Source organism: Octodon degus, unplaced genomic scaffold (genome assembly GCF_000260255.1).
Source record: "Octodon degus isolate 3935 unplaced genomic scaffold, OctDeg1.0 scaffold00113, whole genome shotgun sequence".
Taxonomy (NCBI): domain Eukaryota; kingdom Metazoa; phylum Chordata; class Mammalia; order Rodentia; family Octodontidae; genus Octodon; species Octodon degus.
The window spans coordinates 8761364-8781823 of NW_004524689.1; the positions used below are offsets into that span (position 1 = coordinate 8761364).

General features: G+C 49.9%; 1 long non-coding RNA gene across 1 annotated transcript; it reads left to right on the top strand.

Annotated features, from left to right (window-relative positions):
* Positions 1 to 78: 78 nt before the first annotated feature.
* On the top strand, positions 79 to 17755 carry LOC111812125. Its single transcript, XR_002817713.1, has 4 exons — positions 79 to 167; positions 11427 to 11731; positions 14464 to 14563; positions 17097 to 17755. It is a non-coding gene; the product is annotated as an uncharacterized LOC111812125 (long non-coding RNA).
* The last annotated feature ends 2705 nt before the right edge of the window (positions 17756 to 20460 follow it).

The following is a 20460-nucleotide window of genomic DNA, read 5'->3' on the forward strand; positions in this document are numbered from 1 at the left end:
GCTCCCGGGCTCGCCGAGACTCGAGCTCTCCCGGGACTAGCTCCCGTCGCTGCAAGCTGCGACTTGCCGCCGGTGTCCCCGAGGGCACGCAGCTGGAACTCGAACGCGCTGGAACCGACTCCAGCGAGCCAGCCCCTCCCGGAGGCATTCCTTGCTGCCGCGGCCAGGTGACCACCCTCGCGAGCTCGCGCATGCCTTGAATTAACCAGGTCGCCCAGGGTTTATTTCAGGTCACTTGGTCATCCCCAGCATCCAGGTACGACCAGGAAGTCACGCCCCACCTTTGCCTGGACTCCTGTTGTAGTAGAGGGCACTTTCTCAGTCCCATCCAAGCGAGTCCCACGCGAGGCTGAGCGAGTGGGGGTGGGGGGATCGACGAGGTTTTGCTTTTGCTTTGAGGGGAGGGGGTGGGCAGGGTAAAGGAGCCTCCCAGGTGCCAATAAAATCTCCGTAAGATTAGCTGGGAGCATATTTATTGCTTATGGGGGCTAGAATTACCTTGACTGACAGCAATTTCCTTAATAACAAAAGCCTGTAAACAAAACGTCTTAAACCTGTGGCCCTGTGCAGTGCAGACAGCGGCACTGCTCCCTGGGTCTCCCTGGGCTGCCCCATCGGGCGCCCACCTTGTAACCTCCTGCCTTCCCCAGCGGGAACGTGTCCCTGCGGGAGGGTGGGACTAAGCTATTTAGGGTTGTCGGTTGCAGGAAGTCTAGGAGGTGAGTCATGAAGAAAGAGCCCTAGTTTAAAGTGCTGATGGGACTTGCCTCCCGCCTCCTCTGAACGTCCCTGGGCCAGAGGGAGAGCCAGCCAGGGAGCTGCCTTGTAATCTGGGGCAGCCCTTCCAGCCAGCCTGGGACTTGTTCAGACCCGGAGGCCTGGGCCTCCGCCCCAGAGATTCCAATGCAGCAGCAGCTTGTTTTTTTTTTTTTTCCCCTACTGGAGATTGAACCCCAGGGCCTTGGCACTGAGCTACATTCCCAGCCCTACACCCCTTGAGACAGGCTCTCCCTAATTTACTAAATTGCCCAGACAAACCTCAAGCTTGCAGCCTTCCTGCCTCAACCACCCAGAGTGTTGCAATGACAGGTGTAGACCATCATGTCTAGCACAAGTGGTTACCCAGGCTAGGTGAGAAAGTCACTTTGAGAAACATTGCCTTGGGGAGGAGGATGCCCCTGCAAAGATGCTGTGGTTCTTGGGAGAGGTTGGCAGTTTGGGGGATGAAGGTCTTTGTTCCAGGTGGACTGGGAGCTTTTGGAAGAGCAGAGGGGAGGACAGGGTTAGAAAGAAACTCTCTGACACGGAAGGGCCTTTCAATCCTTCCACCAATCCTGCCATGGAAGCATTATCCTATTTTCCAGGTTACCCCTCCAGAAAGTGCACAAGGGAGTGATCCATCCCCAGACTGGATTCCTTTTCCCAACCCGCCCAGCTCTGGCAAGAAGGGAGGAGGATGAGGACATGCCAAGGACCACAGAGCAGACTCCCTCCGGCCTCCATCCCACCCTCCAGAAGCATGACCCAAGCCCAAGCCACCACCCTCTGTTCCTGGGGCTCCACCACGGTGACCTTTTCTTCCCGTCTTCTGCACCTATAAAGATGGGACAGAAATCCCAGTTTGAGAGAGACAGTCTCTTCCCACCAGCAGCGCCAGGCCTGCAATGAGGGCCGAAGTCTAGAAACCCAACCTTGCTTGCCCTCTCTGTGCTCATCCTTTATCCTTGGAGCCGCCTAGTGGCCGCGATGGGACCCTGCACCTCCAAGCAGCTTCCAGTACTTCTAGGCCTTTCTTCCTGTGTAGGGTTAGCACTCCAAGGAGCAGAGGTCCTGTGAAGATGCTAACCCCTGCCCCCACTGTTCATGAGGAGGACACTAAAGCACAGAGGTACCGAACAATAATCCATTCTCAGAGAAGCAGGTTCACCTCAGCAGCCACTCCACCCTTCCATGCCAAGCCAGCTCTTAGGGGGCCCTTACATTCTCATGGCGAATGGACCCTCACACAGGAATTTCCTTACCAGCCTGGGAGGTGGGCGGCATTGCACATTGAGTAAGGGAGGAAACGGAGGCTTAGCACTGAACAACACCTGTGAGGCCACACAGGGTGCTCCTGTCTTGTTTGGGGTGAAGTCAGGGAAAAAGCACATCGTCAGGCAATCCCAGCAGAGGTTGGCAAATGCAGAGCTGGTCTGGAGTAGATGGTGCCCTTGTTTCTACTGGGTCCACCTTCAGGATGTGGGTTTTGTGGGCCTGGCATCCCTGTGAGCCTCGGGCTCTTCTCCAACTTTAGCTGCCCAGACAGGGCTGTTGCAGCCTCTACCATCCTCCCCGAAGATACCCAGAGATGAGGTGAAGGTGTTGGGCAGGGTCCCTTGAGGGTACCCCTGGCCTGGCTGCTGTGACAGCTGTATGGGATGTGTCCTACCCGTCCCCGCTCCCCATCCTTTAGCCTTCGCCCTGGTTGCCTTTCCTCTCTGATTCTTGGGGTGGGGGATGTGGAATTGAACTGCAGGGTGAAGTTTGAAATTTCTCTTTCCCAGTTGGAAGGAGGCCCCTCAGTGTCTCTTCTCTCTCCCCCAAACCTTGAAAGGAGCCTTTGTGCAAGAGGCGAGAGGTGCGCCGCGGCCCGCAGAACTCACTTTTTCCATGACTCAGCCGTGCCAGCTGTGTGGCCAGGGAGTTTCGAGGACCCAGCTCCACGGCTGAGCGGCCTTTGCACGTGGTGGGAGCCAGCAGCCGTGGAGTGAGATGGGCGGATGGAGCCAGCCCAGAGCGCTGGTCCTGCATGGGTGACCCTGAGGCTGTAGCTGCTCTCTGACTGCAGCTGCTGGTTCCATTCCAGCGCCAAGAACGCGAAAGCTCCTGTGTTGTCCTTCACAAAGCACCTTGTCACCTGCATTACAGCTAGTGGCTGGGACCCAAAAGCAGGGGTTAAAAACGTGAGCCTCACACTTTGCCTTTTTCTTAGCCTTACAGATTTCAGAAAGTCTCTCCTCCAAGGTGGAGCAGCTACGCAGAGGTGGCAGTAGGATTTGAACTGGGCCGAAGTGCTTGTGTTTTGTCTACCTCATTGATGTCTTTTAAAACATACAGACCTAAGACCAGTGGAAGAGGGACCACAAGGAGCTTGTCCAAGGGCAGACTTCCAGAACAGTGTCCTCATATAAGGAACTGGGAATCCGTGTGTGGGCCAGGCAGGCAGTTGTTAAGTGCGGGACCCTGACTTCCAGTGCTGCCCCTATGTGGTCCCAGGGTACAGCCAGCTCCTTCCTGCAGGGGCTTTGGCTGCCTCTTCTGCCACCATTCAAGCTTTTTGGGTGGGTGGCGCTTCTGTGCCCCCTCAGGTACCTTAGCGGGAGAGACAGAAGCTGGAGGAGCAGAGGTGCATTTTTTTTTTTTTAAATGTACTTAGCACAGGGTCTACAGAGGCCTTCTACGGGCTTGCAGTGATCCTTCCCGCTTTTCAGGCTCCAAGCTCTGGGATTACAGGCTCATACCAGCACACCCAGCCTCATTCGCTGGCTCAGCATGCCTTGGGGGTGGGGCCAACAAGGCAACACCGCAGGCCTGGGTCGAACCTCCAACCCCTATGTCTGCCTAAGCAAGCACTTTAATCTGTTGAGCTATCTGGCTGACTCAAGGGTGCATTTGTTATTTTTTAAATTCTTTTATTTTTTGTGGTACTGGGAATTGAACTCAGGGTCTTGCGCTTGTCAGGCAAGCATTTATTCTACTGAGCTATCTCCCTGGCCCAAGGGTGCATTTAAATGCCTGATGGCTCATTGGTTCCTTGTTTAGTAATCTCTCTCTCTCTCTCTCTCTCTCTCTCTCTCTCTCTCTCTCTCTCTCTCTGTTTGCAGAACCGGGGATTGAACTCAGGTCCTTGCGCTTGCCAGAGAAGTGCTTATTCTACTGAGCCATCTCCCTGGTAATCTCTAGTCCTCTGTCTGGGGCCCTTACCATGGGTAAGACAGGAGCATGTGGCAGTGATTCTGGCCTTGCAGTTGGGTGGCTCTGGTTCACACGCAGCAGCTCTGCTGTCCCCTATAGGGGCCCCTTAGGCAGTCACTTCCTCTTTCTGGTCTTCAGCTTTGTCCTTTGTAAAGGGAGCCTAAACCCCCTGGGTTATGCTAAACTCTTATGAGATCTGTAATCAGGCACCAGGCTCAGTAAATGTGTGTGTGTGTGTGTGTGTGTGTGTGTGTGTGTGTGTGTGTGTGTGTTTGCTGTCCTGGTATTGACACCCTGCTAGGCAAGAGTTCTACCTCAGAGCTACCTTCTTAGCCCTTTTTAGTTTGAGACAAGGACTCACTAAATTGTCCTGGTTGGCTTTGAACTCCTGATCTTCCAGCCCATCTGAGATTGCAGGAGCTGGGATTACGCTGGTGCACTACCCGGCTGGCTGGGTTCAGCTCTGGTGTTCACCATGGCATGGTCCTGCTCCCCAGGGTCCCACTTGGCTGAGAGCTAGCTCTACCACTTTCAGCAAGGCCAGCTTTGTATTTAGTGGTCTGAGGATGCTTCCAGAGGGTTGCAGGGCAGAGCTGGCCTGACCTCATTTTTCACATTACTTCTTACCCCACCCTCCTAAGACTGGGTAAACCCCTCTTATCCTTCAGGATTTGCTTTAGCTCACATGGGGTTTTTTCCAGGAAACTTGCCGAATGCCTCATGGCCCCCTACCCACCTAGTCTGGCCCACGGTTCTTTCCTGTTAACCCCTGCATTTCCTTCCCCTGCAGCATTATCCTGCTGTGCTATGATTGCTGGGGTTTTGTCTGAATCTCTCGGGGCTGGGAGTGCTGCACGGTTGGCCAGGTAGTTTCAAGGACCTATGTAGGCAGTCACCCAGGACCCCCTACTTCATTTGGATTAATGTTTTGCATGGTCTTGGCTTTATAATTTTACTTTCACCTTATGTTTTGTAAGTAAAGTCCGATCTGCTATTCCCCAGTGAAAACAACAAGTCACAGAAGCCAAATCTCAGGAACACAGGCTATGAGGCGTCATCTTAAATGTGTGTCTTCACTGCCTTGTCACATATTTACCAGGTGCTGACTCTGCAAGGCTCTGTTCTTAGATGCTGGGAGACAGCAGGGGAACTGGATGGCCAGCCCTGCCCATGATAGATGGTCTCCCCCACTGCCAGGTGGAGAGTACTGCCAGGCCACAGAGAAGGGGGGCTGAGGTGGGAGGACAACTGTCATAAGCAGGTTGGTGGAGGAGGCTGCTCAGATAAAAAGTTTGAGTGGAGTGGGAGTGACCCTGAGGACCTTGTTGAAGGTGGTCCTCCTGGGTGGATGGGAGCTCCTAGGCTAGATGTACTTGGGGGCTGAGCAGCAGGCAGGAGCCATGAGGAATTGGGTGGGGTGGGGCAGGAGGAGGGTAGGGTTAGCTCTTTGGGGGCCTTGGACCTATGACATCAGCATCATCTGGACAGTGTTAGAAATGCAGGCTCCCAGGACTGTGTTTATTCCAGCGAGAGCTCCAAGAGCTCTTGTGCTCATTGAAGAGTTAGAACTGCCAGGTCTGATGTCCGCAGTGGACCCAGAGCCGTCGGGAGGGGTGTCACGTGGGCAGAGGAGATGGGTGAGGCAATGGGATCTATGTTTTTGAAGGCTGCGTGGCCACCATGTGCAGCACACGGTGGTGTGGGGCTGTGGGGCTGCTCAGGAATGGCCCCTGAGGTACCAGGGCTGTGACGCATGGACGCCAGCCTCCCAAGGATCCCTTTGCTCTCAAGGGACCTGTGAGCCCTATCTAGTGCCGAGCACTGAGCCACTCTGCCATCCACTTCACCTCTCCCCCAGCTGTTTGTTTTGGGGGATACAGAGGATTCAACCCAGGTCTTGGTGTATGCTAGGCTGAGTACAGCAACCCTGTGCCTTGGGGTCTCCAACAGGACTTTAAAACCAATTTCTTTGACATCCTTAACACACACATACTTGCTCATGCGATGTGTGACTGCACACGGATGCACACAGCTTTGTCTGAGGACTGACCAGTTTCCCCGGAGCAGAATAAGCTGGAGGCATTGATTGGAGGGCTTGACTTTGGGAAACCCCCTGGTGGAAAATGTTACGCAAGTTTACAGTGGGCAGCCTTGGAGGTCTTTGCAGGGATGGATGGTGGGGGCCACATGAACTGGAGCTGCTTGGGTGGCCTGCCTGACCCAAGGAAGCAGATGAGAAGAGACAGGCTTCAGATGGGCCCAAACCGTGATGCCATGGGCGCTCGGGCACCAGGGTACCCAGGAAATCTGGTCTGCTAAGCCTCGGTGATAGATCACTGTGAAACATTTCCCCTTCCTAAGACAGAATATTTGGCATGAAGGACCCCTTTCTCTTTGGCTAAGTCTGGCCAAGAGGACAGGATGATAGGTTGGGGAGATGGCTCAGTAGAATAAGCACTTCCCTGATAAGCACAAGGGACTGAGTTCAATCCCCAGTTCTGCAAAAAAAAAAAAAAAGAGGATGGGGATGTATACAGGGCAGGCAGGTCTACACATGCCTGCAGCATGCAGACACACACACACACACACACACACACACACACACACACATATTTTTCTTGGAATTGTGTCTCTCAACCCTCCTGGGTGTGGGCTGAGCCTTTCTTCTGTTACTCTTCAGAACCCCAGGCCGGAGGCAGGAGGGGTCCCGGAGCTCTGGGTGAGCTGAGCTGGGCTGGCAATGTTTATTCTGGCTGCCAGAGTTGGGTGAAAACACAGCCTGGAGCGGAGAATGGGAATGTGGCAGGAGCATGCACGTGTGCGACATGCATGTTTGTGGTTTGTCCTGAGCATAGGAATGGGCCCCAGTTGTAGCTGTGTCACTTGAGAGAGCTTGGCTGAGATCAGAAGGTACCTGGTGGTCCTCACCTGCCTCCTTCCCCTGGGTCAGTCAAATAGTTCTAAACCAGGATGTGGTTTGGGGTTGGCAAGAAATCCAAGCTGTGCTGCTTATTAGGCAGGTGACCTACCACTCAGAGCCTTGGTTTTGTCATCCCAAAGGTAGGAATGTGGCCTCTACTGGAATGGTATCTTTGCAGGGCCTGGTCCATGGCCTGGCAGGGGAACATTCTGGGTGGTTTTGGGCTCCTTCCCTCTGGCTTCATGTCCTCAGAGACCATGCTCTGTGTGGCAGGCTGGAACCTGAGTGGAGGGGGGACACAGCTGGGGTGGTGGTTGCTCTAGGTCATTCCCCTCTACCTAAGTTGTGAGCCTTTTCTAGAGGGGCTTTGTGGACCATCCAGGCTCTGTCACAACAATTACCTCTGCTATTACAGTCTGAAAACTGCCAAGGATGATGCGCAGATGAGCTCGTGCCTGGGCTCCTGCAGAATTCTGTGTATAGCCCTTGGAATGCTGGAATGTGAATTTCACGCAATCGCCACACACCACAAACTGCTCAGCGAGACATGTCAAGACCACTGTCTGACTTGTGGGCTGCCAGGAAAAAGCCAGATGGGATCCTGGGGCTGCTGTGGGCTGGTGTCTCCCCTGCAAGACCTCAAAGGGCCAAGAGACTACAGACAGTCACATCCTCCATGGAGAGAAGCCCAGGTCAGAACCTGCTTTCCAGGAATCCATTCCTGGGACTGACTCAAGGCTGGGCCCACTGCCAGAAGTGGGCCACGAAAGGGCCACTAAGGAGACCAGATTTCATTGAGAGATTTTAAAAAATATGACGTGAGAGTCTGCTGTGGTTTGAATGTCTTCCCCTGAACTTGCATTGACATTTAATCTGCATTGTGAGGCACGAGAGGATGAAACAATCTGATGATTCCCTGAGAAGAAGGGACCTTCAGGAGGTGACTAAGGATAAAGGAGTCTGTAAGGTAGGGCCCCACCCTGTGGGCTGCGGGTTTACAAGAAAAGAAGCCAGATATGGTGTATACATGTCACCCTTGCTGCTTGAGAGTCCGAGATGGGAGATTGCTTGAACCTAGGAGTTTGGGGTTGGCAAAGGCCACAGAGTGAGACTTTGTTCCCTGTAAAAGGAGGACGAGGAAGAGGAGCAGGAAGAGGGGAGGAGATATACAGCCCTTCTCACCATGTGAGGATCCATGCTAATTTGGGACTCTGTAGTGTCCCATGGCCAGGAAGAACCTTACCAGATTCAGCTGCCTGATCTTGATCTTCAGCCCGAGTCTGGTAAATGTCTTTTCCTTGGGCTGGGGAGATGGCTCAGTGGAATAAGTGCTTCCCTGGCAAGCACAAGGGCCTGAGTTCAATCCCTGATTCCACCAAAAAAAAAAAAAAAAAAAAGTCTTTTCCTTATCCAGTTTAGGGTTTTCAGTTATAGCCACAGAAAACGGACCAGTGCCGAGTGACATGAATGAAGCCTTCAGCCCTGTCTAGGCTCTGTTCAGTGACTACCAACTCGGGCGCCATTCCCAGGTCCTTCAGGCCGTGTTGTACTTAGGCCTAGCGGGTGAGGACCCTGAGAGCCTCAGATGGGGAGCAGCTGGCCCAAGGCCCCAGGCTGTCAGTGGCAAAGCTGGAGTCAGAATCTTGGGGGTCACACTTGGAATCCTGCACCTAAACTTGGCTACTTCCAGACAATAGGCTCCTCACAGGATTTATGGTATTTGCATTTATTATGTGGGGTCTCAAATAGCAAGGTAGTGAGTCAGATGGAGCTGCATGTCTTTCCACGTGCATCCCGGATGCTCAGCCACCTGTTTCTTCTGCGACATCATCAGTGTGATGGCTTTTAGCAGGCATGGAAGTGGGCAGTGCTGCCTGCAGGCCAGGTACCACTCCACAGCAGCTCGGCTGAAAAGCCCTGTCACAAGCCCATAATCTCAGCATGCAGAGGGCCGATGCAGGAGTATCTCAGTGAGTTCAAAGCCAGTCTGAACTATATATCGAGGCCCTGTCAATGTCCTATTGTATGTTGCTCCAATCAGTCTATGAAAACAAACATAACACAGCCAGAGGGAAGCACATGCATTATTATTATTATTATTATTATTATTATTATTATAATATTATTTTTGGTGGAACCAGGGATTGAACTCTGTCCACTGTGCTTGCCAGGCAGGCACTTATTCAACTGAGCCATCTCCCTGGCCTGCACATGTATTTGTAATATGAAAAGTATGTCTCAGGCTGGGAGTGTAGTTCAATGTTAGAGCTCCCAGCTAGTGCCCACAAGGCCCTAGGCTTCATCTCCAAAATATGCAAACCGAGGCAAACGATAACCAAAACACAAACCAAGAGAACCTTCAAGAAAACCAGACCCAGAAAGTGCTAAATGGGGCATGCTTATAATCCAGGCAACTTGGGAGGCTGAGGCAGGAGGATCACAGGTTTGAGGCCAGCCTCGGCAATTTATCAAGATCTCATCTCAAAGTGAAAAGGCGTAGGGTTGTAGATCAGAGAGAAAACACATGCCTAGCACGTGCAAGGTTCTGGGTTCAATTCCCAGTACTGACAAAAGAAAAAGCTTAAGTCTCAGACTCCATAAACTTGATAATCATTTTACTGTGTACTGAGCATTTCCCAGGTACCACCTCAAGTGCTTCATTTGGATCATCTCACTTAGCTTAAATCAGTCAGTGTTTACACAAGACATAGATCTACAAATATGTAGACGTACAAATATGTGAGGATTTACAGAGTGGCTTATGATGGCTGCCCAGAGTCGGGTGTGGAAGGCGCCAGAGGTCTGTCTGTGCACTGCAGCTTCGAGGGATCCAGTGGGAGGCCTGGGGCTCCATGGAGGGTCCTGTGTGAGTTCCTGCCCTGAGGCCTAAGGGTTGGCCCCAGAAGGTTGTGGAATCTGCGCTGGAAGCCAGCAGAGGATGTCTAAGGTGAAGCAAAGACCGGAGTTTCTGGGAAGGAGGCAGAAGAAAGCAATCCTTTGTTTCCTTTTGTGGCATTCTGGCGACAATCCTCCCTGAAGTGGACCCTGTACACCCTGAACTATGCAGAGCCAATTCAGTTGGACATCGTTCACTCAAGTTGACCTCATCAGTCAACCATTATGTAGCCCTAACACCCCCTGCCAAGGGACACGGTGGCCACCCCCATTTAACAGATGAGAAAGCAGAGATAGAGAGCAGGGACAACTTCTACAAGTCGTGCAGGTTTAAGTGGTGGTGATGGGCCACAGAAGGAACCAGTCTAGTCCTCTGGAAGTTGAGAATCTATAGCATCTGTCAGCTGCTTGCTGGGCCTACAGCAGGCCACCAGGAAGGAAACCAACAGCAACAAAAACGAAAAACATGTGCGTGACGTTGACAAGAGATGGCATCGCTAGGACTGCAGCCTGGAGAGCAACGTGTAATCTGGCGTTTTATCCTTGGAAAGAATTGCATTCCGTTTTCCATCACGGTAATGAAATACCTGAGGTGGGTAACTTAGGTGTGCTTTGATTCGCAGTTTGGAGGTGCCAGGCAGAGATGAGTGGGAGGATGGCGCTGGGCCTCGGGGAGAGCCGTGTCACCATGTGGGAGTGTGGTGGGTGGTCCTGGGAGCGGTGTACAGGAATAAGACACAACCACGGTCCCACGATCATCTCCAAGGGTGTATCCCCAGCACCCTAAGGACTACCCACCTCTCAAAGGATCTGTTGTCTGTCACTAGCAGCACCCTGAGTACCAAGCTTTTCCCCACAGACTTTGGGGGCCACTCCTGCAAACTGCAGCAGGAGCCCATGTCCCTATATTCACAGCAGTGAAAATATGAGGGTATGAAACCGCGTCACCAGTATGGCTCCAGTTTTGGAAAAGTGAAAGCCTGAAGTACAAGTTCCTACTTATTCGCCTACCATTTGCTTGGGGCTGTGTCGTGTGCAAGGCATTACACTAATATTCCCTGAATTTAATATCATTTTATCAAAACAACATCCCGGAACTAGGATCCATGGCCTGGTTTTATAGCTGTGGAATGAGAGGTTGAACAACCTGGCCAAGCTCACAAACCAGGATGGTGTAAGAATGTGGCTCGGGTTTGCTTCAAAGCTCATCCTTGCTGCTCTGGACTTTGCTTCCTGCCCAGAAAGTTCATTTGCCTCTGTCTCTCTTTGTGAGCACACGCATGCGCACACACGTGCACACGCACACGCAGGTATGCACGCACTCACACACACACATGCACACCCACCTGCACACAAGAAAAAAATCAGTAAAGAAACTCATCAGAATGGTATGCATGAGATAAGGTTTCATTTTACTGTCTTTTCACATACACTCAGTGCTTTATAATGAATTTTGGTTAAGAAAAATCCACTTAGTGATCTTTTTGTTGAGTTGCACTGTCTTAGCTCTAGCAGGACATGGAAGTCCTGGTGTGAGGTGCCGAATTCCTGACCGGGGTCATCTAGAAAAATTCTCCTAAAAAATAAGACTGAGAAGGAGCCAGGACTTTTGCCTCTTGGAATTGCCTAATCCATCCTATAATGCCTTGCTTTGTAGGAAAATTGTGTGCATAAATCCCATAAAATCCCGCGATGTGGAGCCGACGCTGAGCTTACCCAGAACAAAATCTGCTAATGATCGCCGCTTGCCAGGAGCCCACAGAAAAACCATCAGACGTGTCGCAACCCCCCGCCTGCCTCCTGCCTGAGTCCGTTCTAATAAGGCCTCTTTTCATAAGTTTATAAAAACACTTTGTTTGGATTGCATTGGGCCTTTACTTCATCTTAGTTGAATGCTGACCATTTGTGGGGCCAAAGGGGCTGTGACCAACCCTAAGTTTTCAGACCCAGAGAAAACAACAGGTTTGTAGAAGCAGCGGTGGTTACCTCCCTCCACTGTGCTCCCAGGAGCTGCAGAGGAGGCTGCTTAGGGTGGTGAGGGTGGCAGCTGGGACACAGAGAGTGAACAGTGGCTGCCCTGCCTTCAGGGATGCCTGAAAGTGGGCGCTGCTTTTGAAAATCCTGAAAGGATTTTGGGCAAGAGAGCTGAGCATGCCATGCCCCGTCTCCTCAGGTTGGAGAGGAAGGCTGTCTTTCTTGTCTCGCAGGCATCTTATTAAGACCACGGACACTGCGTGACCCTTGATGGGCATAGGATTTGTCTTTTTCTTCCTTCCCTGACACTGTGTTATTTCTCTCTGGATAGCAGCCTGTGGCCTACTATGTGGAAAGGTTTTTGAAGTGTAAATCTGAAAAGACAGCAAGGTTGCAAACATGGAGCCAAGAATTCCTGCACACTCTTTACCCTTATATTATTTTACATTTGCTTTATGGGCCTGCCCATTCCTTATCCGTCCGTCCGTCCGTCCGTCCGTCCGTCCGTCCATCCATCTATCCATCCATCATCTATCCATTTATACATCTGTAACCTAACTCGCCTCCCCTTGCCTTTTTCCTCCCCTTCCTCCATCCCTCTTTTCCTTCCACTGTTTTCTCCCTCCCGCCCTCCCCCACTTCCTCTTCCCTCCCTCTGTCCCTCCCTCTCCCCTCCCTCCCTCCCCACTTCTCTTCCTCCCTTCCTCCCTCCCCTTTCCCTCCCTGGCTCCCCCTCCCTTCCACTCCTTCTCTTCCTCCCTCCCCTCCCCTCTCCCTTCCACCAAAGCTTTCTCTTCCTCCCTCCCTCCCCCTTCTCTTCTTCCCTCCCTCCTTCCCTCCCCCTCCCTCCCCCCCCTTCCCTTCCTCTCTCCCTCCCTTCCAGAAAGGATTTAGCCATGTATCCCAACTGGCATCGGAGCTGCTTGTTTCTGCCTCAGCCTCCTCAGTACTAGGATTACAGGTGTGCACTTAAGACCTTTTTTTCTAAGAGTACATTTTGGAATTAACTGCCTGAAAGTCACAAGTACTTCAGTGCATATTTCTTAAAATCAAGGGCTTTTTATTACATGCTGTAACACTTTTATCAAAATCAGGAAATTGACCTTGATACATAATCTAGTGACCTTGCTCACATTTCACCAGTTGTGCCTCTGACAACTTTTTTTAACCCAAGAAAAACATATTCTTCTCTGGCCCAGGAGCCAGGCAAGAGCACGTGTGTCACTTAATTGTCACACTTCTTTTTACTCCTTTAATCTGGTCTTCTGTTTCTCTGGTCTTTTGTGACCTTGACATTTTAGAAAAGCACAGGTTTTTGAAGCCTATATTGCTTTCCTCAAAATTCAAACATTGACGTCTTAGCCCTTGTTATCTCAGAATGTTACTGTATGGAGTGACAGAATCTTTAGAGAAGGGGTTAGGTAAAACTGGCAGTTTCCATCGCCAGGTATACTTTGCAGAAGAGGAATTTGGACAAACAGAGGCAGGGTGTGTGTCTACAGCGGAAAGACCACGTGAACATGCAGGAGGAAGATCATTGGGAGCCCAAGACAGAGGTCTGTCTTTCTATGTCTGTCTGTCTATCTATCTATGTATCTATCATTTATCTATCTCTGAGTTCAGTTCACTGAGAACCACTTTTTTTCTTCCCGGATGGGGGTTTGAACTAAGGGATGCTGAACCACTGAGCTACATTCCCAGTCATTTTTACTTTAGTTTGAAATGGGGTTCTTGCTCAGTTGCCCAGGGATGGCCTTGAACTTGGATCCTCCAACCTCAGTCTCTTGAGTAGCTGGCATTTCAGGCTTGTGTCACCATGCCTGGCCACTCAACTTCACTTCTAATGAAGCTATTTTTTCTTTTCTTTTCTTTTCTTTCTTTCTTTCTTTCTTTCTTTCTTTCTTTCTTTCTTTCTTTTTTTTTTTTTTTGGGCGGTACTGGGGATTGAACTCGTGACCTTCAATTTGCCACGCAGGCACTTATTCTACTGAGCTATCTCCCCAGCCTAATGAAGCTATTCTTGGAAGTACCCCTTCCTTTCCACCCAGAATTGGCCCTTCTCCCCTCTTTTGAACTTATTAGAATAAAAATAACTATGACTTATAGGGTGTCTACCCTATGTTTGTTTTTGCTCAAGGAAATTCATTTATTTGTGCTGGGAATTGAACCCAGGGCTTGATGCATGCTAGGCAAATGCCCTCCTGGGCAGCTACCTTGCCAGATCTTAGGGATTTATAACCCACTGAACACTTATAACCCATGGCAAGGGTCAGGTACCAACCCAGTTATACAGATAAAGACACAGAAGGCAAAGAGGTGGCATCATCTGTTCAACCTTGAATCAGGTTGGAAACTTCTTCAGGGTGGCGACCAGGTGGGTTTTGTTATTGCGTGACCAGGGCAGTTAAAGAGGCCCCTACACTTAGAAGTTCCCAGCATGTAGTGTCGCGCTCTGCTGTGGGTGTCTGGCAATGCTTAATAAGTTTTGAATGAGGGGCCTGCACTTTTATTTTTCTCTGGGTCCTGCAAATGTTACAGTTGGTTCTGCATCTTATCCTGGAGACCTTGAATTCTTAAGGCTTTGCAGCCAATGAACATCATTCACGGGACCATGGAAGCACATACTTAATTGCGCACAGAGCGCCACTCTCCAGCCCAGAGACTAAGTCGAGGGCAGCAATAGTGCCTGAATCCTTTTGTGCCCTTGGTCTCCATCACAGAGCCTGGCGCAGAGATGCGTGAGAAGTTCTGATGAGCGAAATGGACTCAGGAACCAAAGTTGATTCAAGCAAGACGAAGGAGGCCCAGGTGCCCGTGGAGGTGGGTGTGTTCCGAGGCTGGCCCGAGAGCAAAGCAGACTTGCCCTGCTTGTCTTGCTTCTGCTGCCAAAGCCTCTGTCTGAGACCAGCTTCTTGTCTGTGTCCTTTACAGTCAGGAGAAGGATGGTGGGAGGCGCTGGCAAGAAAGGCTGCAGGGAACAGAGGCTTCTATTGCGGCTGGAGCTGGGGCACTTATGGAGCAGGACAGTGTCTGCTGTTTTGCATAAGAGCAGGAAGCCAGGCTGGAGCAGCTTCATCTGTGGACTCACAGATGCTCCTGCTCCCGTACAGCTCAGCTTTCCATGAGCTCTTTTGTAATGTTCAGACGTCACCAGAAAGCTCCGGAACAGCGGGCTAGCATATGGCCGTCTCCATGTTTGCTTGCTAAAAGGCAAAATGACAAACCTACGTTCCTAGATCTCAGTGGGCATTACTTGTGATTCTGGAAGCAGGCGGGAGTCTGCACCAAGAGTGGCTCAGCATGCTTTGCTCCGCCAGATGGCAGACTTCCCGGAAGTGACATGTAGGTCACAGAAGGGAGATGCAGTACACGTCAGTCTTACTTGAACATGGCTTCAGCGGCTGGCTGCTTGTGATTGGGTGAGGCTCAGCTGCTTGTCACAGAGGCAGGTCACTGAGCTAGGATGCGGCTCAGTGGCAGAGCACTTGCCTCACGTGTAGCTTCCCTCCTTGCACAGTAGGCTGTGGTCTGCTTACTCATGAAGTCAGGTTGCAGTTCACTGTGTATGGAGAACACTTCAGGCCAAACTTAAAAATTGATGGGGGCAGTTTTAGGCCAACTTAACATCTTGAAGGCAGAGATGTTAAGTTGGCCTGAAACTCACTCCCACCTTTTGTGCTCACCCCATCCCTCAGCTTCTAATGAATCTAAAAGGATGCTTTTGGGTTACCTTCACAAAAACTGATCCTCGAGATGGTGAGGTCATAGATATTGAACATAACTACTTCCCATCCCGGTAGGCAAGACTGCAGTGCACCCAGCCTTCAAGAACAATAGATCTACAAGTCTCAGCTTTCACTTCTTCGGGTCTCTGCCCTACACCACTCTTCAGGAAGTCTCTGTTAACACAGCAACACCACCTCCATTATCTTGCAGCCCATCTCTACCAATCTTCTCTGTGGCACTTCAAACCAACTTGCTTTATTTAAATTATTACCATTGCTGTATGGCTTCTATCATTGAATTTATCCCACTACCTAGAACAGGGTCCATTTAGCATCAATTACTCAACCAATATTTGTTGGTAAATAAATTCCCATGGTATAAGGGGAGAAGATAAGGCTTGGGAAGGTTAGATCTCCAGGGCAAGGCCAGGCAGCAGATGAGATACAGTAAATCTTTTATTAAACACCCATGGGGCTTCCCAGGGTTAGCCATGGTATTTCCAGCTGGGCATGGTGGTGTATGCCCCTGCAGTCTCATTTACTCAAAAGACTGTGGCAGGCAGATTGTTTGAGCTCAGGAGTTTAAGTTCAACCTGGGCTACACAGTGAGTTCCTGTCTCACAGCAATGTAACAGAAAAGAATGTAACAGAAGAGTGTTTCTTAGACAGCCAAGAAGCTCCTGATTCTCCCCTTTCTTGTGATAACTGGGAGATGGTATGGGTGGCCAGTGACTGGCAAACCCCTTCCCCCACTTCCCTGTCCCTCCACAGTCCTGAGCTGGAACAGCTTACCCCAGTGACCTCCTGTCACCTCAGTGTTACTTCACAGCTACTCTCTGGGTCACCCTGACAGGAGATGTTACTTGGTTGTCCGCTGCAGTACCCCTCCTCCACTCCGGCCACTCTGGCTGTTGCTGCTGTCTCTCTGAAGAAGTAGCCAGGAGACTTCTGGGAGATTGTCACTACTGTGGCAAAGATCTGGGTCACATCCCCAATACCTCTGAACCCCAATAAGCTGTGACTAAAACAGCTGGCTCTCCTGAAGTTTCCCTGGTTTCGTCCTTTCCAATTTGTGCAGTGGTGCGACAGCTGTCAGTCAAATAGCTATGTTCCCCAACATTCTGCCCACTGTTGGCATGACAGCCTGTGTCCATCCTGGGACTGTCTATGCTGACTGAAGTGGGCTTGAATTTGAACTAAATAATGGAACTGAATTTGAAATCCAATCAGTAGGCTGGGATCAGAAGGCTTGAGTGCAGACCAAGAGGGACCAGTTACAGGCCAGCTGCTGCTCTATAAGCATGACACTGGGGGCTGGTGAGATGGCTCAGTGGTCTAAAGCACCTACTTGGAACAAGCTCGGCAAAGTACAGGGACCGCGGTTCAATCCCCCAGCACCACATGCCAGCCAGCCGCGCCCCCTGGTGGGCTGAGCTGGCCACACACACACACACACACACACACACACATAAATAAATAAAAAATTAAAAAAAAACATGACACTGTCACTTCGTGGGTTGGTCTAGGAGGGCTCCCTCTTGGGTTGGTGCTCCTCTCATGCTGTGGCACAGGCCCTGTCAAAGCCTTGCTTGGTGGTCCTGTTAATATACTCGTCATTTATTTCTCAGGTGGAGTGGATTCTGAAATTCCTAGAAACGGACATGGGATACTTATTCTGAGTATTTGGACAGAGTGTCACTTTGGGAAAAACGTCAGGCCTGTTAGCTCTAAAGACAAGCAGCCAACAAAGATCAGCAACAGAGACCAGCAACTGGAAGAACTGCCTGCCACATGGCATCTAGCATTAGCCAGTATTGATCATCGGCAGCAGCTGGCAATGCAGAGACCTGCAACTGGCAGAATCAATAGACAGTGTCTGGCATTTGCTGGGCCCAACCAGTGGGACTGGGGCCCAGTGGTGTAGCATCAAGGCCCAGGGGCACTAGCAGAGCTGCATTTCACCAATACCTGATTGTTATCTGAACGAAAGAACCCTCAGCTGATAGATGACAATTGGTGACCACAGGAGCCACCTCCTTTTTGAGGTTCTCCAGAAAGAGTACAGACAATGGTGATGATTGGTACAGAGTTGCCTCATAAGTGACAGGTGGTCCCTTGAACCTTTTGCTTCAGTGTCATCATCTATGCCTGGTGAGGTCTAGTGCTGGCTGTCCTTGCAATGTGGGCCCCCAACCCCACCCCGTGGTGCTCCCAACTGCCCTCGCTGCCTGTGTGTTTTGTACTGCAGCCAGTTGTCAATCGCTCTCTCTGCCTCCTTTTTTTTTTTTTTTTTTTTTTGGTCTTACTAGACAGCTTTCTTCTTTATTTCCTGATTAAGGCTTCTCAGCATATCAAAACTCTTCTTTCAGGTGTCTTGAAAATAAATGTGACTGAAATGAATCAAAATGGGCTAAGGTTTTGGAGCATCTACAACTGGCTATATGCTGTGTGGGAAGCTACCATCCATGTTCATGTAATAAGCTGTCCTCTGGGGAAGCAACATGAGACCACATAATGTTTTGCTGTCACAGGTAGACATCTGTAGGAGGGCAGGTTGAAGCTGTGGACACTGCTTAATCACCTAGAGTTAATCAGACAACTCTATGGGTTGTACCTCTCTGGTCTTCAAGGAAGTTCTGTGGCTTGTTTTGGCTTATGTGCTTCAGGGCATTAGGTCTTTGTTTGTTTGTTTGTTTCTTTCTTGGTAAAGCATGAGACTTTTCCTGTTGGACATAGATTTTTCTTGTGTTTAATGTATGTCACGGCCTCTTTTGTCGTGTGTGTGTGTGTGTGTGTGTGTGTGTGTGTGCAGCTGATTTGTAGTTCTCATTCTTTAGGTTGTGTACTTGTCTGGGAAAATATTGGCTTCTGGGTTTATATGCTGTGCTGACTATTGTGGGAAAGTCTGTTATTGTCTTTCTTGGGATTCTATCTTGGTCTGGTATTTTTCTCGGAAGTATTAAGGGCTTGTGGCATGGAAGGAGAGCTTTTGCTTTTGGTATTTCACTGTTGTCGCTCTGTTACCCTGAGTGGTGGCCAGGTGTGTAGAAAGTCCAAGTGTTTTGATGCTCCGCTCCCTCTACATGGTATGGATAAACTTGGGATCCACAGAGAGTACTCCAAAGGAGTTACCAGCAGGATGCTCTTTAACTAATTGGGGCAAGTTTAAGGGCCGTGGTTGAAAGAAATAGAGGCTCATCTTCTGCAGCACAGTTGGGCCTCAGTACAAGTTGAGAGATCAAAAATTTGACCAGAAAATGAGTCCTTTAGAGAATACCATTCTCTCGCTAGCTATATCCTGTTGGGTGGAACAGAAGTGGCAAGGAATCCCTTACACCAAGGCTTTTATGAAGCTATACCAAGAGCCTACGCTTGAAAACTCTTGTCAGGCTTATATAGCTGTAGTTTCCAACCCCCTAAGCCCACAGAGCATGATCCAGACATCCTAACAGACTCCTGTCTCTAACTGGCACCTTCTTAGCAGATGGTTGCCGATCGATCTACAGCACAGGGCCCTACCGCACCTAGCGTGGGGCCACCAGCTCTGTATCCTGAGCCAGCTGATAACTCCCATTCCCCTCCCCCTCTTCTGCCTCATCCAAGGCAGAGATCTTTTGGTCTCTGTCCTCGCTGACACCTACCCTAGCAATCCCAGTTCCTGATGGAATCGAGACTGGAAAGCAAACTAGTAGCACACTTGACTCTGGGGAATGTCTTCCTGTTATAGGAAGTGCCAGACAGGAATTGGGGAGTTATTAGAGCACTTGCTGCCTTAGTGATAGGTGTGGCTCAGTGAGAAGAAAGGTCTGGTTATTTTTCTGAGAATTCTCATATATTTAGGGATGAACGCACTAAACTAAGATTACTTTTGTTTGGACTTGAAGGATGTGATTTCAGCATTAGGTTATCATTGCTCTGCCAATGAGAAAGAACACTTTTTAAAAAACTGTTGGAGGGCTGGCAAGATAGCTCAGCTGACTAAGTGCTTGCTTAGGCAAGCGCAGGGACCAGTGTTCAATCCCCGACACCACAAGATAGTAAGTCCCTGATTTACAGAAGTGTTTCATTCCAGGAGAAACTGTCTCATTGCTATTTGTTTCTTAATAAAATGAATAAACAATTTAAGAAAAAAAATAAGTTGGGGGCTTACTGTATTTTTAACTTGCTCATTGGAGGCCTTCTAAAAGCACACTATCAGACCATAGTTGGTAGAGGGGAAAGCCTTAATGGCTACATATTTTCTAATACAGTCTGCCCCAGAGATTAGGAAGAAGTTACAAAAGCAGGGCCTTAGAGCCCACTGTCAATCTTGGTAGAAGGAGTCTTCAAACTATAACAACCAGAACAGGGATAAAAGGTTAGGGAAAGAGGCAAAAAGAGAAAAGGTTAGAGAAAGGACACAACTTTTAGCTGCTTTATTTCCACTGCTACCTCAGGGTAACCCACAAGGCCTTCAGAAATTTGGTCAGCAAAGATCGGATAGAAACTTGTGTGTGCATTATCTGAAAGAGGGTCACCAGAAAGATAATATGCTCTATACACTGAGTTTTGGTGTCGGTAAAAGCCATTGAAGACAAGAGCCATCTCTGTGCAGTAGCATTTAGTCATGTGCGTCACGGTCACGCTTTCTTGGTCCTTAGTTGATGTAAATACACTCAGGCTAAAAGTGAAGCAATGGAGGTCCAGCATGTGCTGTGTGTTTCTTCCTCTTTGCTCGCGCAGCCTTAGGGCTGTTTGGGGAGGATTTCTCTCCTCTGTCCTTAGCTGAGCAAAGCAGTTCTTGCTGCCAGACTCAGACCGGATGTGGGCACTCTCCGGGGAAGGGAAGCTCCCTTGCACACCCAGCGGAGTTGCAGATTCATCAACTGGTGAGGTCTGTGTATGTCTGGAGCCTATTAATACTTTGTTGTATATCTTCACTACAGTGTATATATTTTTTAAAAATTTTTATTTATTTATTTTTTAGGAGAGTAACAATGGTTAGTACATTGT